Here is a 20206-nt window from a genome sequence, read left to right as displayed (position 1 = left end):
ATATTGATATTTTTTACTTGAGCATAGTCATCTTGAGCACGTGACTTGATTCCATTCATCAAATATGAATAATCCCAAATGTATCAAGTCATTTCCATCAAACACTCCAATAGTGATTTGATCCTCCACATCAACATGACCATCATAGCTTGATTAGTACCTCAACTAAATGCAAGTACTTCCTTCTTCACCCTAGTTAGGTTCTTCGGCCACCAAGCCGTCGATTGCTCTTCACCCTTGCTTAGTACCTCGAAGCCTTTTCTTGCTATCTTCACCATCTCAAGCCATCAAGTCACATCTTGTGTTGAATCATCCATTTATTTGTATTGTTATCTTTTGTATTTCAATTTAGCAAGCTTCAAATATGAGACCATTCCATATGCAATCCCTCATGTCTCATTAATTAATTCTTACCGAACTTGCTTTCACATAGTACATGGAAATCCCACAATAAATAAGCATTTGTATAAATTCTATTTGTATTGTTGTCTTGTACTTGAACTAGATTGTTTATACAACAACACATCATTTTGGCTTTCATTAAGTACCTATGAGATAACCTATTACCTATCCACACTTAGCAAACGGGTTAGACCTTTAATCACGTTGTCATTCAATCATCCAAAACCCACTAAAGGGCTAGATGCACTTTCACCGTTCGTAACCCGATCAACCATGACATCCTTAAAGTCACAGAGCAAAAAGAACAGGTGCAATTTCACATAAAGGCTGCTGGTATAACCAATTGTCTTTCCAGAATCGTGTATGACAGCCATTCTTAATGCCGATGTCCCTGCCTAGAAGATAAACCTCCCTAACTTTGAGTAAATCACTCCAGATAGGAGAGTCATTCAGTTTATGTGAAATAATGCGAATTGAATTGTTTCTCAAATATTTATATCTAACTATCTCTTGCCACAGCCCATCTTCGTTCTCCAACTTCCACCACCACTTATAAAGTAGACTAACATTCATTTTCCTTAAATTCTTGATCCCCAAACCACCTTTTTTCCTTACTTTTACATATTTTTTCCCACTTGAGCAAATGATATTTCTTTTTTGTTTCCTCTCCCTGCCAAAAAAAAGGACCTCCTATTTTTGTCCATTTTGCTCACAATGGTTTTATGCAGCAGGTAAACAGACACGTGGTCTATTGGAGAGTTATTAAGGCTAGAACTGATCAGTGTAGACCTACCAACAATAGGCATACAAACATCTCTTCCAAACATCTAATATTTTATGACTTTTATCAACAAGTGGCAACCAGTCATATACATGTAAACGACTTGGACTTACTGGAACTCCTAGGTATTTGATAGGAAAGAGCCCAACTTGACAATTGAATAGATCAGCATAAATCTGTATAACAAATTCTATTAAGGGATAAACCAGATCAATACAAAATAGTTGGAGGAAGTAAATTGAACTAAGAGCCTGATTGGTTGGCTTTCAAAATATACAAGCCAAGGATTTGGCAAATCATAATTTTGGCTATTATTTGGTTTGCTACCAAAACTTGCCAATCTCTCACATTTAGCTTGTCAAATCTACGACATTTTTTTTACTTTACTTTAATTTGCTGAATCTTTGGCATGACAAAATTTGGTTACAAACCAATTAGACCTTAATGTGTTACCGCATTCAGAGAAAGTAGTTTAGACCTTTTCCAAATAGAAAAAAGGTCTAAATTAGAGGATGTTTGGGACTGCTCTGCTCCGCATTTTTCTACACGCTTCATGTTTTTTAGCCAAACGGTTTTAGCTCCACGTACTCGGTTCGAGGAAAAAGAGTAAAACTGTGAGAGCATCCAAAGATGTACTACACAACCTCTATTTTTTTTTAGCTTCTCCACGATGAAATTTATAGAGTAGGGCCTTGTTTAGATCAGCTCCAAATTCTAAGTTTTTTCACTTTCTTTCTATCACATCAATTTTTAGCCGTTTGCATGGAGCATTAAATATAGATAAAAAAATAACTAATTGCACAGTTTAGTTTGAAATCACGAGATGAATCTTTTGAGCTTAGTTGGTCTACGATTAGACAATATTTACTAAATAAGATGAAAGTGCTACTATTCATCAGTTTGAAATTATTTGCAATCTAAACGTGGCCTAGAGTATGTGAAGCGGTGCCTAAACACCCCTAATACTCTCAGCTCCACTCTCGTACTCTTTACCTCCGAGCGCAGCGCCGCAGACAGAAGCCGCCGCCACCATAGAGGAGCAGGGCGACGGCGAGCGCCGTCCCGCTCCGCCCCTTTCTTGCTGCAGGCGAGCGCCGTACCATCTCTTCACTTTCTTGCCGCTGCAGAGGAGCAGCCGACGGCGCGGAGTAGGAGCAGCAGCAGCCGGTGCCTAATCGGATTCCGTCATATGTTTCCAACTGGGACAGAAGGGTCCCTATTCCCTAAATTTGCTCTCCCTCCCGCCGATGTGTAATCGGATTCTGATTCAATCATCCAATCCAAATCTAGCGCGCGAGGTAGGGCTACTACGATGATGGATAGCTAAAGTATACACAGATACCACAGGAGAACGGAAACTCGGCGAGATTTCTCGGGGGAGGGTGGTGTATTTGCGTGTCGTCTTCCACTCGTAGCATGGGGATTCAGAGCGAGACGCAGGAGCGTCAGCAAACCACATTGGCCCGGAGTATAAGCCTCAATCATCTGATTCGTTTGCTGTTTTCTTCTTTCATCTCATAAAAGAAAATGATTTTTATCTGTTCGTTAAGGATTCATTGTTTAGACAATGTCACACGGATAGCATTTTTTAAATTTTATTTGATATTGAATTTTCACAACCGTGTTTGTTGGCATGCAGATGGATCCGTTGCTACAGTGGACGAAATTAAGGACTCACCCTGTCAAGGACTTGGTGATGGCAATTCTCAAGATGGGCAAACATTGGGATATTCGATCCCATGCCTTCCTGAGGTATGGCAACATAAAATTCTGAAGGGGGCTATTCTGTTGGTTTTGCTCAATATCTAAACATGTTGGTTTTGCTCAATATCTAAACATGTCCCTGTTGATGCTGTATCGTTGTTTCTTGATGAATATGCAAATAACCATATTGCCTAGGATCTCTCACTTGTGCGATAGACACATTGTTTACTCTGTGTGCTCTTATGCAAGCAAGAACAGATAATTAGATATCATAGTAGTTAATCAGTGCTGGCTATCAGCATGTGTATTTTTTTCCCCTTGTCTTTAAAGTTGAAATTTTTTTCCCATTACTGCGCATGCAGGATATCTGGCGTCATATACATTCTTTAATGCCATTGGATGCAGCTGCTCGTGCTGCTTGCCTTTCTCACGCCTTTCTAAGCTCCCGGAGATGTTATCCCAAACTAATTTTGAGTTCCCGAATGGTTAAGGCACATAGCGGAAGTTTAAGACACAGAATCGACAGCATCCTGAGAAATCACTCAGGAATTGGCTTGAAGATCTTGGGGCTTCATTTAAGTGATCAATATGATTGCTTTCCTTATCTCGACAGATGGCTCCATGATGCTGTTACACCAGGGATTGAAGAGCTCAGCCTTAGACCATATAAAAAGTACAGCTTCCCCTGCTCAGTTTTATCTGGGGGGTTAGAAATTCAATTCGGTCTCTTGATCTTTACTCTTGTACCTTCCATTCCCACGGCTGAACTTGGCGCCTTGAGAAGCCTAACAAGTTTGTGTCTGCGTTCGGTGTGTATCACAGGGAATGAATTAGAGTGCCTTCTTTCCAACTCTCTTACTTTGGAGCGTTTGGAGCTTAGTGATTGCAATGAGTACTTGGAGAAGCATCACAGATGATGAAGGTCTTGAGCTTGTTTCGTGCGAATGCCATCTGTTATGGCTGTGCTGAGCTTCCATCCATTATGCCAAATCTTGAGACTCTTCTTTAGGTTCAAGCCATGAGGTATACTGCAGAGTATCGATACATCCATATGATCGACAGTAGTCATTATATATACCTTTTATGTGCAGGTGTATATATGATAAATCTGAACATGACATATTTGTTGTGCAGGTGGATATACCAATGCTGCCTACCAAATTCTTCAACCTCAAGCACCTGTGCATTCAGATTACTTCATCGACCTTGTCCCCATACTATGATTATTTTTCTCTTATTTCTTTGTTGGACGCGTCTCCTTCCTTGGAGACTTGGCGGTTGGAGGTAAGGTGGTGTCCATCATATATATCCATCCAGCAAATTTAATATATATGATGACTCAGTAATTTGGGTGCACTAATTGAATTCAATTTCTTGGTTTTACATTGTCTTAGGTTCCTGAGGCAGATATGGGGCATGAATTGGTAGGTTCTTCACATTTGAGGCAGCTGCCTGAACGACGCCACTACCGCCTCAAGATTGTTAGTCGCTGAATTCTCACTCTTGGTAGTAGGAGAATTCTTACTCTCATCGAGAGAGGATGACACTAGGAGTTGGGGCAATTTTCTTGTCTATTTCTCACACAAGCTCACACAAATGCCATACCAACCTGAGGGGTTAGGGTTACATATTTATAGGCTGCTAGCCAGCCAAGCATATGTCAAGATGCTAGTCTAAGATGCTAATATGCTGTCCTAGCTAAGATGCTGTCCTCTAGTCTAAGATGCTGTCCTCTAAGATGCTGTCCTCTAGTCTAAGATGTTGTCCTAAAAACAGAAAAACAGCTACAAGGACCATGTGAGCAACAACAGCCCCACAAAGACCAGCCACACATGACTTATCCATCATTCTCCCCCTAAGTCTTGTGCGTCGTCTTGTGGGAGAGTTGAACCATCCCGGTCCTGGAGCAGAGCTCAAGTCCCAAGGGGCTTGGTGAGCAGGTCCGCAAGCTGGTCCTTGGTGTTGATGTAGTTCGCCTTGATGCTCCCTTCCTCCAAACAGCCTCGGATGAAGTGGTACCTCATCCGGATGTGCTTGCTGCGTTCGTGGAACACGGGGTTCTTTGCCAGAGCCAGAGCGGACTTGCTGTCCACCCTGAGCTCCACCGCTCTAGTGTCTCTGCCGAGGAGATCACCAAGCAGTCGAGCGAGCCAGAGCGCCTGAGTCGAAGTGGTGGAGGTCGCTATGTACTCGGCCTCGCAGCTGGACAGGGCCACCACCTGCTGCTTGACCGACTGCCAGCTAACGAGGCACTTGCCGAGGAAGAAGAGGATCCCGCTCGTGCTCTTGTTGGTGTCGATGTCGCCGGCGTGGTCGCTGTCGCTGTACCCGACGAAGTGTGCCGCCCCAGGACACCTCGGGTAGTAGAGGCCGTGGTCGAGAGTCCCCGCAACGTAGCGGATGATCCTCTTCACAGCCTGCTGGTGCTCCGTCGTCGGTCGCTGCATGAACCGACTAACGTAGCCGACGGAGAATGCCAAGTCCGGCCGTGTGTGGGCGAGGTAGCGAAGGCTCCCCACAAGGCGCCGGTACTGTGTAGCGTCCACCTCCTCCGTCGTGCTGTCGCGGCTCAGCTTCAGCCTCTCCTCCATCGGAGTGAGAGCTAGGTTGCAGTCGGTGAGCCCAGCTAGCTCAACGACGCGCTTGGCGTAGGCGGTTTGTCGAAGCGTGATCCCGGAGTCATCCTGGTGCACCTCGATTCCCAGGTAGAAGGAGAGAGGCCCCAGGTCACTCATCTGGAAGGTGGCCTTCATCTCTTCCTTGAATGCCGTCACCTCCGCATCCTTGGTGCCGGTGATCACCAAGTCGTCGACGTAGACACCCACCAGCAGGGCATTTCCTCCATTGCCCCGTCGGTAGATGGCCGCCTCGTGCGGGCTTTGCTCGAAGCCCATCCCCTTTAGCGTGGAATCCAACTTGGCATTCCACGCCCTTGGTGCCTGTCGCAAGCCATAGAGGGCCTTGCGCAGGCGGAGCACCTTGCCCTCCTTGCCGGGGATCGCAAATCCCGGCGGCTGGTGCACGTAAACCTCCTCCTTCAAGTCGCCGTTAAGGAACGCCGACTTGACGTCCATGTGGTGAACACGCCAGCCCTCCTGGGCAGCTAGCGCAAGGAGGAGTCGCACGGACTCCATCCGTGCCACGGGAGCAAAAGCGTCGTCGAAGTCGACCCCCTCCTGCTGCATGAAACCTCGTGCCACCAAGCGAGCCTTGTGCTTGACGATGGCGCCGGCTTCATCCCTCTTCAACTTGTACACCCACTTAAGGGTGATCGCGCAGTGACCACGAGGAAGGTCAGCAAGCTCCCAGGTGCGGTTCTTCTCAACCACATCCATCTCCAACTGCATCGCGGCGTGCCATGCCGCGTGTCTCTCGGCCTCTGCAAACGACCGAGGCTCGCCGTCGTCACACGCAAGGTGCAACTACGCCTCCAGGTCGTGAGGCACCGGTCCCGGCACCGGCTGGTCGCCGAGAAGGTTCTCCACCGTATGGTACCGCAACGGCTCACCGTCGTGGTACGCGTCGACGCGCTCCTCGTCGTGAGAGAGCGGAGTAGCTAGCTCAACCGGGTCGTGCTCGACACGAGCTGGTGGTGGAGTAGACGTGCCCGGAGTGGTGCCTGTCGGTGCTGGAGTGCGTGGCGTTGCCGGCTGTGGTGGAGCCGGCGAAGAGCTCATCGCAGCCGAGGTCCTGGCTGGAGAGCGTGGTGCTGTCGGAGTAGCAGGTGTCGGGGTCGGTGAAGGCTCGGAGACTGGGGTAGACGCGCTCGCCGAAGAAGAACTGCCTACTCCCCTAGCTCCCTCGAAGTGGACGTACTCGATAGTGAAGTCGTCGTACGTCGGAGCCGAGTCGTCGTCCACTGCCTTGTCCCACGCCCATCCTCGCCCTTTGTCAAACACAACGTCGCGCGCCGTGCGCACACGCTGTGTCTTCAGGTCGAGGATGCGGTAGGCCTTCGAGCCCTCCGCGTAGCCGATGAACACTCCCGGAGTGCTCCTGTCGTCGAGCTTGCTGATGTGGCCAAGCTCCTTGGCGAATGCGAGGCAGTCAAAGACCCGCAAGTGGGAGACTGCCGGCTTGCGCCCATGCCAAGCCTCGTACGGCGTCCTGCCGTCGAGCGCCTTGGTAGGCGAGCGGTTGAGGATGTAGACGGCCGTCACCACCGCCTCTCCCCAGAAGATAGCCGGCATCCCCCTCTGCTTGAGGAGGGCCCGAGCCATCCCCACAACCGTCTGGTTGCGCCGCTCGACGACGCCGTTCTGCTGCGGGCTGTACGGCGCAGAGTAGTGGCGCTGAATGCCCTCGTCAGCGCAGTACGACGCGAATTCAGCCGCCGTGAATTCGTCGCCGTTGTCGGTGCGCAGCACGCGCAGCTTGCGGCCGCACTCCGCCTCCGCAGCAGCCTGCGCGCGCCTGATGGCGTCCGCAGCCTCTCTCTTGCTGCCGAGGACCATCACCCACATGTAGCGGGAGAGGTCGTCGACGAGCAGCAGGAAGTAGCGTCGTCCTCCCGGTGTGGCCGGTGTCACCGGGCCACACAAGTCCCTGTGCATAAGCTCGAGCCTCTCCTTGGCTCGAAAGCTCGCCCGCTGGGGAAAGGGGAGTCATCTCTGCTTCGTCAACACGCAGACGTCGTAGAGCTGCTCCACATGGTCGAGGCACGGCAGGCCTCGCACCATCTCCGTGGCACTGAGCCGCTTCAGGGCCTCAAAGTGAAGGTGCCCGAAACGCTCGTGCCACTGCCACGCCTCGTTGTCCCGACGAGCAGCGAGACAGAGGGGTTGTGCCACCTGCACGTTAAGAACGTAGAGTCGATTTGCGCTTCTGGATACCTTGGCAAGAAGGCGACGACGACGATCCCAAATCCTCATGACTCCGTCCTCAATCACCACGCGCGAACCGTTCTCATCCAGCTGTCCCAAGCTGATGATGGAGTTCCTCCACGCGGGGATGTAGTAGACTCTGGTGAGCAGCCTGTGCTCACCAGACACGGTGGTGAAGATGACGGAGCCGACGCCCTTGATCTCCACGCCGGAGGCATCCCCAAACTTGACGTAGCCTCGAACGCTAGAGTCAAGCTCGGTGAAGAACTCCCGTCGACCGATCATGTGATGGGTGGCACCGGTGTCGAGGCACCACCCGTCAGTCTTGTCGTTGCCGGAGCTGTCGCCGAGGAGGGCGTGTGCTTTTGGCTCGTCGAGGTGGAGGAGAGCCGTTGCGGCCGGTGCCGCTGGAGGTAGCTCGATGCTGGCATGTGCCATGAACAGAGCCGGCTCCTCCTCCTCCGCCTGTGCGACGTGGGCCTGGCCGCGTCGTGGCTGTCGACAGTCCTTGGCCCAATGGCCAAGCTGGCCGCAGTTGCGGCAGGTGTCGTCTCGTGCCGGCTTGTGCCTGCCGGCGGCGCCGCCCTGGGCGCCTCCGCGGGCATCACCCTCGGCACGTCCTCGCACCCCGGCCTAGGCGTCTCTGCGCGCCTTGCGCGGCTTGCCACGCTTGCGACCGCCTGTCGTGGAAGAAGGCTCCCCCTTCCTCCGGTCACCCTGGCTGGCAAGCCACTGCTCCCGAGTGAGAAGGAGCTTCCTGCCAGTGGTGATGGGCCCCGAGAGGGACTGTGGCTCATCACTGTCGACGACCTTGAGGCGACCTATCGCCTCCTCGATCGACATCGTGGAGAGATCCAGCAGCGACTCGATCGAGCGAGCCATCTGCTTGTACTTCTCGGGGACGCAGCGGAAGAGCTTTTCGACAGCTCTCTCCTCGCCGTAGGTGTCGTCGCCGAACTGCACCATCTTCTGCAACAGAGTGTTGAGACGGAGAGCAAAGTCATCAACGTCCTCACCTGGCTTGAAGGCCAGGTTCTCCCACTCCTTGCGAAGTGCCTGCAGCGTGGACTTGCGGGCGCGGTCGCTGCCGATGCGTGCCGCAGCGATGGCGTCCCAAGCCTCCTTGGCAGTCCGCTTGCTGGTAAGCGAGAACTGCATCTCGGGCGGGACTGCAGCGATGAGAGCATCCAGCGCCCGTCGATCTAGGTCGTAGTCGACGTCGCCATACCGGACTGCCTCCCACATGTGCCGCACCTGGAGCTTTACCCTCATCACCGCAGCCCACTCGACGTAGTTGGTCTTGGTGAGGGTAGGCCACCCACCGCCAGGACCGACGTCCCTGACAATAGCCTGGAGCCCGTGGTAACCACGGTACCGATCCGGGGAGAGAGAGCCACGCTGCCTGTGAAGGCCGCGCTCTCCATCGACCCGTCGGTACCGATCCGGGGAGAGAGAGCCACGCTACCTGTGAAGGCCGCGCTCTCCATCGACCCGTCCGCCACCGTTGCCGTGCGCGCCTCCTCCAGGAGCGCCGCCGCCGTGCGCGCCTCCTCCAGGAGCGCCACCGGCGCGTCCGCGCCTGTCTGGGCTGCCGCCGCGCTCATGGGCGTGCGCGGCTGCCCCAGGAGCGCCACCGCCGTGCGCGCCTCCTCCAGGAGCGCCACCAGCGCGTCCGCGCCTGTCTGGGCTGCCGCCACGCTCGTGGACGTGCGCGGCTGCCCACTGCGCCGCCCGCGCTCGCGCTGCCTCCCTCTCTAGCAGCTCGAGGTCTGCGTCGGCGGTGTCGTCAGCGGAAATGGAGCTGCCGATGCTGCCGCGCAGAGCCTCGACCTCCGCCGCCGCCGCACGCGCTGCATTCGCCGCCGCTGCCGCTTCCGCCTTCGCTCTGGCTGCTGCCAGCTCCGCCGCTGCCAACCTCGATGCCCTTGCCGTCGCCGCAGCGTTCTCTGCCGCCGCTCGCTCGCGTTCCTCTGCTGCGGCAAGTTCGGCCTCCTACCAACGCCGCGTGCTCGAGGCGACCGAGCGCTGAGACTGCCCTGCGGACATGACGCGCTACCGGGGGGCTGCTGCGTGGGGAGAGGGCTGCTTCAGACGAGCTGGGAGAGGAGTGAACAGGAGCGGCCGGAGCTGCTGCTACTCTCAGCTGGGGCTGTTGCGAGGCTGGGTAAGGGGATGAGCAGGAGATGCTCAGGCTATAGGATACTACGGCTCTGATACCACTTGTTAGTCGCTGAATTCTCACTCTTGGTAGTAGGAGAATTCTTACTCTCATCGAGAGAGAATGACACTAGGAGTTGGGGCAATTTTCTTGTCTATTTCTCACACAAGCTCACACAAATGCCATACCAACCTGAGGGGTTGGGGTTACATATTTATAGGCTGCTAGCCAGCCAAGCATATGCCAAGATGCTAGTCTAAGATGCTAGTCTAAGATGCTAATATATTGTCCTAGCTAAGATGTTGTCCTCTAGTCTAAGATGCTGTCCTCTAAGATGCTGTCCTCTAGTCTAAGATGTTGTCCTAAAAACAGAAAAACAGCTACAAGGACCATGTGAGCAACAACAGCCCCACAAAGACCAGCCACACATGACTTATCCATCAAAGATTGTGGAGATGATAGCATTCGACTCTACAAAGAGCCTAGTTGAGCTAACATGTTGCATTGTCAAGAGCGCAGTCTCACTCGAGCGCCTTACATTCGACACATTTCGTGGTGGTGATGGTAGGTCTCCATGTTGCTCGGATGGTATGGGCATTCGCTATAGCAAGTCTGGTCGAGGAAGCGTGTAGAACGGTGGCAGCTATAAGGAGGTACATTGAGGATAAAGTTGCACCTACAACTAAGCTGACTGTTCTGGAGCCTTGTGCGCGGTGTCACGCCAACGCTTTTGACGATGCTTAAGCTTAGGCAGAGACCTTGCAAAGTTGCAGCCGGTGCTATGATGGAGGCTGAAGATCTTTGTTGTGCTGCCATGTGTAATAATTTTATTTTATTTTATCTTAGTGAACTGTGCTTGGTTTCTTTGATTGTTGGACAAGTTATCTTAATGAAAGCGCAATGCATTGCTGCTTTAATCAAGTTATTATTATAGATAATCGTGTTTTGTTTCTTGAGAATCATTAGACCAGTTAACCATTTATTTCTTGGAATATATTGTGCTTTGAGTCATCGTATTTTTCTGTTTATACGAAGGAAATGAATATGTGATTTTCCAAATTGGAGAATCGAAATGAAGCCCTTTTTTGCTCAGTCTATCTGGACCCTTTTGTATAAATATTTCACATTTCGAATGCAAGTTTGAAAGATTGCCCTGCTCTTTCTTTTTCTGCACAAAAGAGCCCTTTCTAATTCACTAATTTGTAGGAAGATACTGGACTTTTGGATTTGAAAAAAGTTTCAGAAGATATGTCTAAAGTAGACGGTGATTGTGTGTCACCAAAATATATTTTCAGAGCAATCAGTGTGATCGTGCCATCCTGAGAAATCACTCAGTAATCGCCGATTCAGTGTGATGGATTGGCAGGGTGGATCTACAGCAATGATCCAGACCAAAATCTTTTCGCCTTCTCTTTAGGAAACATAAAATATAAGGATGAAATTCGTTGTTAGTGGACAATGATTATAAACGGTATAACACAGACTCACCCATAGAGGACAAGATCATGAAGACTTTGTCGTTGTGGTCATAATTTTCAGTAGAAGTAGAAGTAGAAGCTTTAAGTCTCGATGCGCTTTGGAAGACTCCAACATTTCTTGTTCTGTGGAGACTAGAGAGAACTTCAAAAAAATTAAAAAGTTTCTGTCGGGCTCCGGGTGGCTCTGTCGACAGTAGGCACCGCATCTGACGCTTACGGCGTACCCCGTCGTCCAAGCTTCCGTCCAGCCTCCATGGGCTGCATAGCAGGCTACCCGCCATCGGATTGGCGCCTCCCCTCCTCCTAGTCCTTGCGCACCTCAGGGCACCCTGTCGCGCTTCGGCCTGGCCCTGTTCGCCGCAGTGTCCAGGACTGGCCGCAGGCGCTTACTGCGAGATGCGTTGGTTGACAACCGCTGGGCGACGGACATCACTGGGGCGCCGACAACACAGGTCCTCTGTGACTACCTCAGAGTTTGGGATGTCATGCGCTCGGTCCAGCTGCAGCCAGCGACACCGGACAGGTTCATTTGGAAGTGGTCGCCCGACGGGAATTTCTCCGTGTCTTCTACATACAGGGCTTTCTTCGCCGGATCGGCTTCCCTGCTCGGTGCCAAGGAACTATGGCGCGTCAAGGCGCCTCCGCGGGTCAAGCTGTTCTTCTGGCTTGCGCTGCACCGTAGGCTATGGACCTCGGACAGGAGAAAGCGACATGGACTGCAGGACGGCGGCGAATGCGCCCTCTGCAACCAGGAGTCGGAGACGTGCGAGCACCTCTTCCTTGTTGCGTCTTCGCGAGGCAAGTTTGGTTCGAGGTGCTCAGGCCGCTGCAGCTCTCGGCATTGGTGCCGGGGGACGATGGTGACATCGCCGACTGGTGGCTGCTCCAGCGTCGGCGGGTAGACAAGGCATCACGGCCGTTGTTCGACTCCCTACTCCTTTTGGTTGCCTGGTCGATTTGGAAGGAGAGAAATGCCAGAGTCTTCGGGAGAGCGCCGGCCCCGGCCTCTGCTGTAGCAGCATCGGCGTTCGCGGAAGGAGAGGGAATGGGCGTTGGCGGGCTTCGCACCTTTGGCGGCGCTTTATGCTGTCTGGTCGCAAAATAACGTAGCCATGTAATTTACAAACCTCTAGATCCAGTAGTTAGGTGTTCCTGCGGCAGTTGTTGGGGGCCTCTCGGCCTCCCCTCCTCGCTCTTAATGAAAAACAGGTGTCAACCCACTCGCGAAAAAAAGCTCTGCCGAGCAGAGGCTGTTCGCTTACATGAATTCTGGAGAAATTTAGATGGTTTGGAGAAATACTGAAAGAATTTATGAGAGAAAAATACTATTTTAAATAAAAAAAAGCGGATCCAGTCGAATTTAAAGGTACGCGCCAGGGCTAGGTGATTACTGCCCGAAGTACCCGGCGCCTGCTGCATCCACCATGTCTGATCAAAACTCAAAAGTTGATTGGGCCTGCAGCCTGCAGAGAAGGCCAGTTCGTCTAAAGGCTTTCCTTTGATATAACGTGGCTTGGGCCAAAGGCCTGACTACGGAATTCTTTCACATCATGATGAATTCTTCCATTCATTTAGATTTAGACTCAACATATCGCAGCGACTCGGTCCATAAAATCAGGCGATAGTATTTTTAGGGTGGGCCTGTGCTCTTGGACACAAGTTTTCGTCCCTACACAGTGTACTTGCATTTATTAGCCTTACGGTACGGACATCACTACAGATTCGGTGGTAGTACCTTTCAGGCCGCAACATGACACTGCAGGAGCAAACAGGCAGGAGATCACAATCACTGGAATTGGACCATGCATACAGGGGGAGAGGTGATAGCGATGATGATACGATGGAGACTTATAAATAGTCCACTGCACATACATACGTTCCGAGTTCCAACAATACGCAGTACTGCGATACAAATGAACGCAGCCACAGCGACAATGCATAGACGTCTTTATCAAAACTCTGTTTTTTTTTTCTCGGATACGTTGTATTAAGTAGAAGAGTTTAAAGAAAGCATACAACCCGCTTCTATCGAGTGCCGAAGAAAGTCGACCTAACACAGCCGTAGCTGGACCATCCTAGCAAAAGACTGTTAGAATAATAGGCGATTTCCATGTCATTTTAATTTCATAAATTAACAGCATGATGATGACATATAAAGAAATATTAATAATTGAAATCATGATATCGATTATATCCATGGTGAAGATACATGCTAGATCATATATCATGTGAAACATATGAAGATCAAAAATATGTGAACTTGATTCATGAATCATAACAGAGAGAAACTGGCATGATATACATCTCATATTTGCAACAAGCATAAGGCTACATATGAAGCAACATGACTGTAAAAATAAAACACATACGCAGAGCATATATTTGGCAGAAACAGACATAAGACATCTTATAAAACGACAAGACTGGACATATGAAACAAACTGATGGCAACATATGGAACAACACAGACTGCTGAAACATGTAGAAAGTAAAACAGAGAGAAGATGAAACAATCATACCCTCCCGTCCGCAATTCCGAAGTTCCAGCATTCGACATGCCGTAGTAGAAGAAAATGTTTCCTGGAGGAAGGCGACGCCGGCGATAGGGAAGAAGACGACGTGCGGAGACGGAGACTCTTGGGCAGTCGCGTAGACGCTCCCCAAAAACCTAATTGCCGATCCCCCGAGCAAGGTCCCGAACGACAAGGGCTTCGGAGGCACCTGCCCTCTCGCTTCTCCGTGCGCGCAGAGTTACCAGATGAGGAAAGCCATCGAGCAACTGAATTATGTTTCCAGAATGTGTTCTCTCTTTTAACTGGAGTTGGAAGACTCGCAGGAGAAGCCGAGAGGCCTCGGAGGCATGCGCCAGGAAGACAGAAAGACTCCGGGAGATCAGGAGTCAGGCCGGCTTAGAGTTGAAAACTTCCGTGGTTAGTGGGTGTTAAAAAGTTAACACGCCACGCCCGCCTGCCCCGGCCCGAGCCCGGCCCGGCCGGCGGCGGCGGCGGCGCGCGCGCGTGTGGCACGCCTTTGTCCGTTTCTCAACTTCTCAAATTAGACGGATCAATTCTAATCATTTAAGTTGAGTCAACGTCCTTTTAACTTCCAATCCAGTACAAATAATAATACCCACAATTACAAGCCATAGAGTTATTGATTTATTAGATATATAAATGGGCCTAGCCCATAATAAATCCAACAAATACCTCATATTTCGATATTACATAAAAGGAAACAACCAATATCGACGCAGCTTTGTGGCTTAGGTGGCCTTGCGTCTTCGCGGCTGCCTGGACGGTGCCTTTTCAACGGCCGGGAAGAGCTCGTACAGCGCCTCAGCTTCGGACGCAGCCAGGTTGTCGTCGAATAGCCTGTCAAAGGCCTCCAACTCCGAAGCGGATGGCCAGATGGATCCCTGGTGTAGCCCATACGCTGCATGATCAGCACCTCACCTCGCTTGGAAGCTGGCACTCAGGAGAGGCTCTGAGCCACCAACCGCCTGCTTCGCCACGACAGTACCAGTTTAGCAGGAGGCTGTTTGGGAGGCTCGCGAATCAGCGGAGAGTCCCTCTTACGCGTGACATTGTTGATGAAGCTGTTGAGGCATCATTTGGCGGAGTCATCGTTGTCCACAGCTTGGTGGGTAACTCCTGGTGGTGAACTGGAAGGGCCATCCACCGTGAGGTCGACCGTGTGTGTCTTCGACGAGTCCACTACCCAATGAATGGAGCGTGGGGGTGGTGTCCGCAGCACACAGGAACCTACCGCATCCTCCAGCTGGGGGGCCACCACCGCTGGTGCCTCATCCGGAAGCTAGGGTGTCGCCGAAGTTGACGGTAGGTGCTCAAGGGAAGGCCATGTGACGATCTGACTGCCGACGAGCGAGGCTGCGAACTCCTCAACCATCGGGTCAAGATGTCGTATCAAAATTCTGTTGCATTATGCATGGAATGGAAGTACAGTCGCAACCATCAGCAAGACGGACAACAACGGCCATGTATCTCGATCCCGACAGGCGACAGTATCCCCGTCGATCCGATTCGATGGACGAGGAATAAGGGTCGTCACCGCATCCATCTCAATCCGCCGAGGCAACGACGAGCTGAGCACCTTGCGAACCAGAGCTGCAGCTGCCTGGGCTAGCAATAGGCCACGTTCGCTTCGCTGAAAAAACAAACCGAAATACTGTTCTGGCTGATTTGTTGTGAGAGAAAAATACTGTTCCGGCTAAACAAACAAGCTGAAAATACGGATTATAAGATAAGCGAACATGACCATAATAATAAAATGTAGGAGTCCTACATTTTATTGTTTTGTATTTATTGCTTTGCTTTTGTCGTCCTGGGCAGACCTTTCGGAACCACCGTTAAGCTGTGATCAGTTGTATTTGTTGGTTTCAGTCAGCCCAAATCAGCCAACCAACAGTGTTTTTTTCACAATAAACCAGCATCAACCAGCCCAAATCAGTCCAAAAACCAACCAGCGAACAGCCGGATCTGTCGGTCAAGTTGTGATGTAAAAGAATGATTAGCTGTATTGTTTTGCTGCGGTAGCCACGTCGCCTATAGTAACGTACTGTATAAAAGAATGATTTGCTGGAAATACAGAACATAACAATCAGCTAAGATATGTTTAGTTCTATCTAACCATAATCATAGTCGATCTACATTGACGATGAGTGAACCTTGCATCAGCATTACCCGTTTAATAATCATCATGATTACGGGCGGGCGAGAGCAGGAAGCAGAGCAAGCCTAATGGACCGGATTCTTTTCTCAGGTCAGCCATAGACTGGCCACGCAGACATGCCGGGTCCACGGCAGACGACATGCTTAATATAATCTCGCCACTAAAATATGTCATGTTCACCCGAATTTTTTACTTTTTAGTCCTTTTTTTAAAAGTTTCTCACAAATAAACCCCTGACGGAAAGAATTTAGAAAATGAACTTTAGCTAGGCGCCATCGATGCTGGCGCCGCAGCGTCCCTGGTGCCGAGCCCCTGGGCTGGGACAAACTTACATGGAAGGAAGCTCGACGCGTAGATGCTGGCGTCGGGCTCGGCGCCGTTGACGCTGGCGCCGAGCTCTCTCACAGATGCAGTAGGTATGGTAGTTCTGATTGATGGGCAGATAAAGGAGACATCTCTAGTAGCTCTAGATGCCTTTCCCTTTTGTCTTTGGCAAAGGTTGTTGCACCAAGCCGATCGATGAGAGGAGATAGGCGGGCCAATCTCATTATGCTAGTAGATTATTGTAACTGTCCACAAAGTAACCAAATTGGAAGCAACTTCTTGATTATTTTGGAACTCAGACGGCCGTTTCTTCATCTGAATTTTCTGCAAAACACATCCGCGGGTGTCCCAGTCGTGTAGCGCGAGTACTAGCTGAAGCAGTCGTCTTCTTTATTGTTCTGCCAAACAAACTGCAACGTACTCCCTCCGTCCCATTGAGTTTGTCGCTCGGGAACCGGGATTGTGAGGAGGACACGGTTTTCCAACGACAAACTCAATGGGACGGAGGGAGTACGTGTTTATTGACGGTCTCCTGCGTTGCGTCAGAAAGATGTTGGTCAATCCATATACGCTCTGAATTTTCCGCGAGGACAAATTTTCGCCGCGAAATGCATTGAGTATTACTACATGATCAAATCAAGTTTATGTGATGGAGATTAGTGTTCAGTAGTAGTACTCCTACTAGTATAATGAGCATGGGCTCACTGAATTAAATCCTGCAGAGCGCACGGTTTAGGCAACCGAAACTCATGTGCGATTCCCATGTAATCGGGCCGACGAGATGTGTCATCTGTCTTGATGATTGGTGCGCTCCCCCACCACCCTAACTAACCGGAATGTTTGTCCTCTGTGTGCCGCGCAGCTCACATGACAGTTGTCGCCGGCCAAGGAGAAGAAGGCCGACAGGGAGAGGGACGTCGCAGCAGGCCGCAGGAACAGGCCGGAGAAGCTGGCCATGGTGCTGAGAGATCCACAGGATTAGGCAGCGGCCACGCTAGCAATAATGCATCGGATTCTCCTTGTCTCAAACTGTTTGTTGTTTCTCTTCTCCTTATTAATTCTCTCTCCTTCCTTGCGATCGTTGTAATATAGCGCAAATATTAGTCCAGTTTTTAGGATCTCAAACAGATAAATTCCAGTGAAACTTTGGTGAGATCTGAATTGCCACTCCAAACTGTAACTCTGATCCTCCCCTGAGATCAATCGTCATGCTACGTGCTACTCCTACACTTTGAACGGCACATCTTCTGTTCCCAAAACCAAGCACTAATCAATCAATCAATCACTTCAGCTAAAGTTGAGTGATGTTTACTCCAGTAGATTGACGGTAGAAGAGACACGACTCGTCACAAGGTTTTCTCAAAAATTTTCGTCCTGCTGCTCGAAGAAGAAATGGGTTGGTACTCGAATAGAGGCCTCGTGATCCGTGCAGATTCCGGGACTTGACGCTCACTGCCTCCTAGTGTCATGTTCCTAATTCCTATAACCTTGTTCAAGCACGGGATGCACATTGTAGAGCTTGCAAGTTGCAGTTGTAACGACTCACCCAAGATGTCGATTTTGGCATTGTTTAAGGAGGAGAAGGTAGGCAACGGAGAATCCGGTTTTAGGTCTGGTTTAGATTCCAAGTTTTTTTACTCTCTCTCCATCACATCAAATCTTTGGATAGATAAAAAAATAACTAATTACACAGTTTGATTGTAAATTACGAGACAAATCTTTTGAACCTAGTTAGGCCATGATTAGACAATAATTATCAAATACAAACAAAAATGCTACAGTGCCAAATACTGATTTTCAACCATCGTCCAAACAAGGCCTTGCTAAAATAGCACCTAACTGTGGAGTCTGAGTGTCTGACGTATACGTGAATTGACGGCTCGCCGGGTGCAGTGTAGGAGTACAGTACTATGCCAAGTGTGAGGAGTGACGAGTGACGACGACCCTGATCTGAGGCATCGATCAGCCTTGCGAGCGGCAGCTACTGGAACTGGCAGTCTAGCGATGGCGTGGCATCTGACAAGGGGAAGGGGACTGCATCGGCGCCAGATGCCATGTGTGTCTCGTCCCATCCCGTGGCGTGGCGCCTGGGGGCTGGGGCAGCCGGGCAGGGCCACCGTCGGCCGTCCCGACTCGGGACGCGAACGCAATACAGGCAATACGCAAGGCATGGGCACGCACGACGGAAGGCCGGAGCGGCGGGGCCATGTGTCGTGTGTCCTGCTCGCTCCCGTCGCGGAATCTGCCTCGGCAGTCGGCAGCCGGCACGGACGAGGAGAGGCAGCCAACTGCTGGATCGCACGAGATAGACACGTGAGAAAAATGAAACTGCATGCTCGGCGCCAGCGTCAACGAAGTTGAGCTCGGCGCCGTAGATAAATGAAACTGCATGCTCGGCGCCAGCGTCAACGAAGTTGAGCTCGGCGCCAGCATCTACGGCGCCGAGCTCGGTGCCAGAACCTTCCATGTAAGTTCGCCCCAGCCCAGGAGCTCGGCGCAGCACTAGCGTCGATGACGCCGAGCTAGAGTCCATTTTCTGAATTCTTTCCGCCAGGGGTCTATTTGTGAGAAACTTTCGAAGAAGGGCTAAAAAATAAAAAATTCGGCATGTTCACTTGGTTGATCAGTCATGACTGAAAGTACGATTGACTGATTTATTATGAGAAAAAAATATTATTCATTGGCTAAAAAAAATATAACTTATAAGTCAAATGAACAGGGCCGTAATCAGATTCTCGGATCTCGCACTCACGGAGGCCGGCCATCCTCTTCACCAGCGTCATCAGAAAGAAACAGATCTCGTTCATTCAGAATAGCTGGTCGGATACTGAAATCTACTATTCAAAATCAAATTAGAGGCGAAAGAAAGTACAATCTTAATTACTCGATTATCTCTGTTTCCTCAGCTCTTCCCTACTCGGCTTCCTTGATTGCCTTTAGCTCAGACAGCAGACTCTTTCGCCTATAGCTGACGATTTAGGGGGAAGTTTGATAAGAAAGTTATTCCGCGTACTATGAGTTTACTAGACTAGCTACTATAAATTGCTATTCTAGCACATGTGCTTCTAATAACAGTCAATTAGAAAGCACTTTCTATAATGATAATTTAATATGAGAATATCATAGTAGCTCTAATAAGATCTTATCATGCTAGGGCTTCTAATACTGGTTCAAATGCAGGAAGATGTCTGGCTTAAAAAGGATACAAGTACTACAAGAAAAATGACTACCTACCGACCCCTCGACCTATTGAAGTAGCGCTCACTCGCAGCCCAACAGTTCCTTCGCTTACACCCTAATCTTAATAGCCCAGCCTCCGAGGGAAGAAATAACACCAACCGCAACAATGGTAGCTAGAAGCCGGCCATCCTCTTCACCTTTATCCAGCATAGGAGTAGCATGTATGTGGTTGCTTTTGTCTAGTTGCCTGTTCGTCAGGGTCCCCAATCCCATTGCAAAAGTGAGCTATTGTTTCTTTCCAAATCCTTCTATTTCTATGTATTGCAACAAAATAGGCAAATCCAAGAAGGTGGCAGTAAAATAAAGCATTACTGATGGTTACATCAATGAGGAGCATATAATTAATTAATTTGTTTACGAGTACTGAACATATGGTCGTGGTAAACTTACGGTTCTCATCATTTTTTGTTCGCGTTATGAATGTAAATTTACAGTGCAGTCCATGTTTTCTCGCATTTGTTTTTTTCGCGACCGTGCCTCAGCACGCATTCCTTTCTCGCATTTGTAGTTTTCGTCCTACAGAGATTCATATGCTTCCAGCTTTCCAATGCTTAGGACAGCTGGTTGGCTAAGAGCTTATTTGGTTTCTTAGACTGAATTTTAGTCT

The 20206-nt window shown here is 50.1% G+C and overlaps 1 pseudogene; it reads left to right on the top strand.

Annotated features, from left to right (window-relative positions):
* Positions 1–2191: 2191 nt before the first annotated feature.
* LOC136521568 (uncharacterized) lies at positions 2192–10625 on the top strand (annotated as a pseudogene).
* Positions 10626–20206: the final 9581 nt, after the last annotated feature.

The sequence above is a fragment of the Miscanthus floridulus genome, chromosome 2 (assembly GCF_019320115.1).
Source record: "Miscanthus floridulus cultivar M001 chromosome 2, ASM1932011v1, whole genome shotgun sequence".
NCBI classification, from domain to species: domain Eukaryota; kingdom Viridiplantae; phylum Streptophyta; class Magnoliopsida; order Poales; family Poaceae; genus Miscanthus; species Miscanthus floridulus.
The sequence above is the reverse complement of the archived record's forward strand: the minus strand, read 5'-3'. Positions and strand labels throughout refer to the sequence as shown.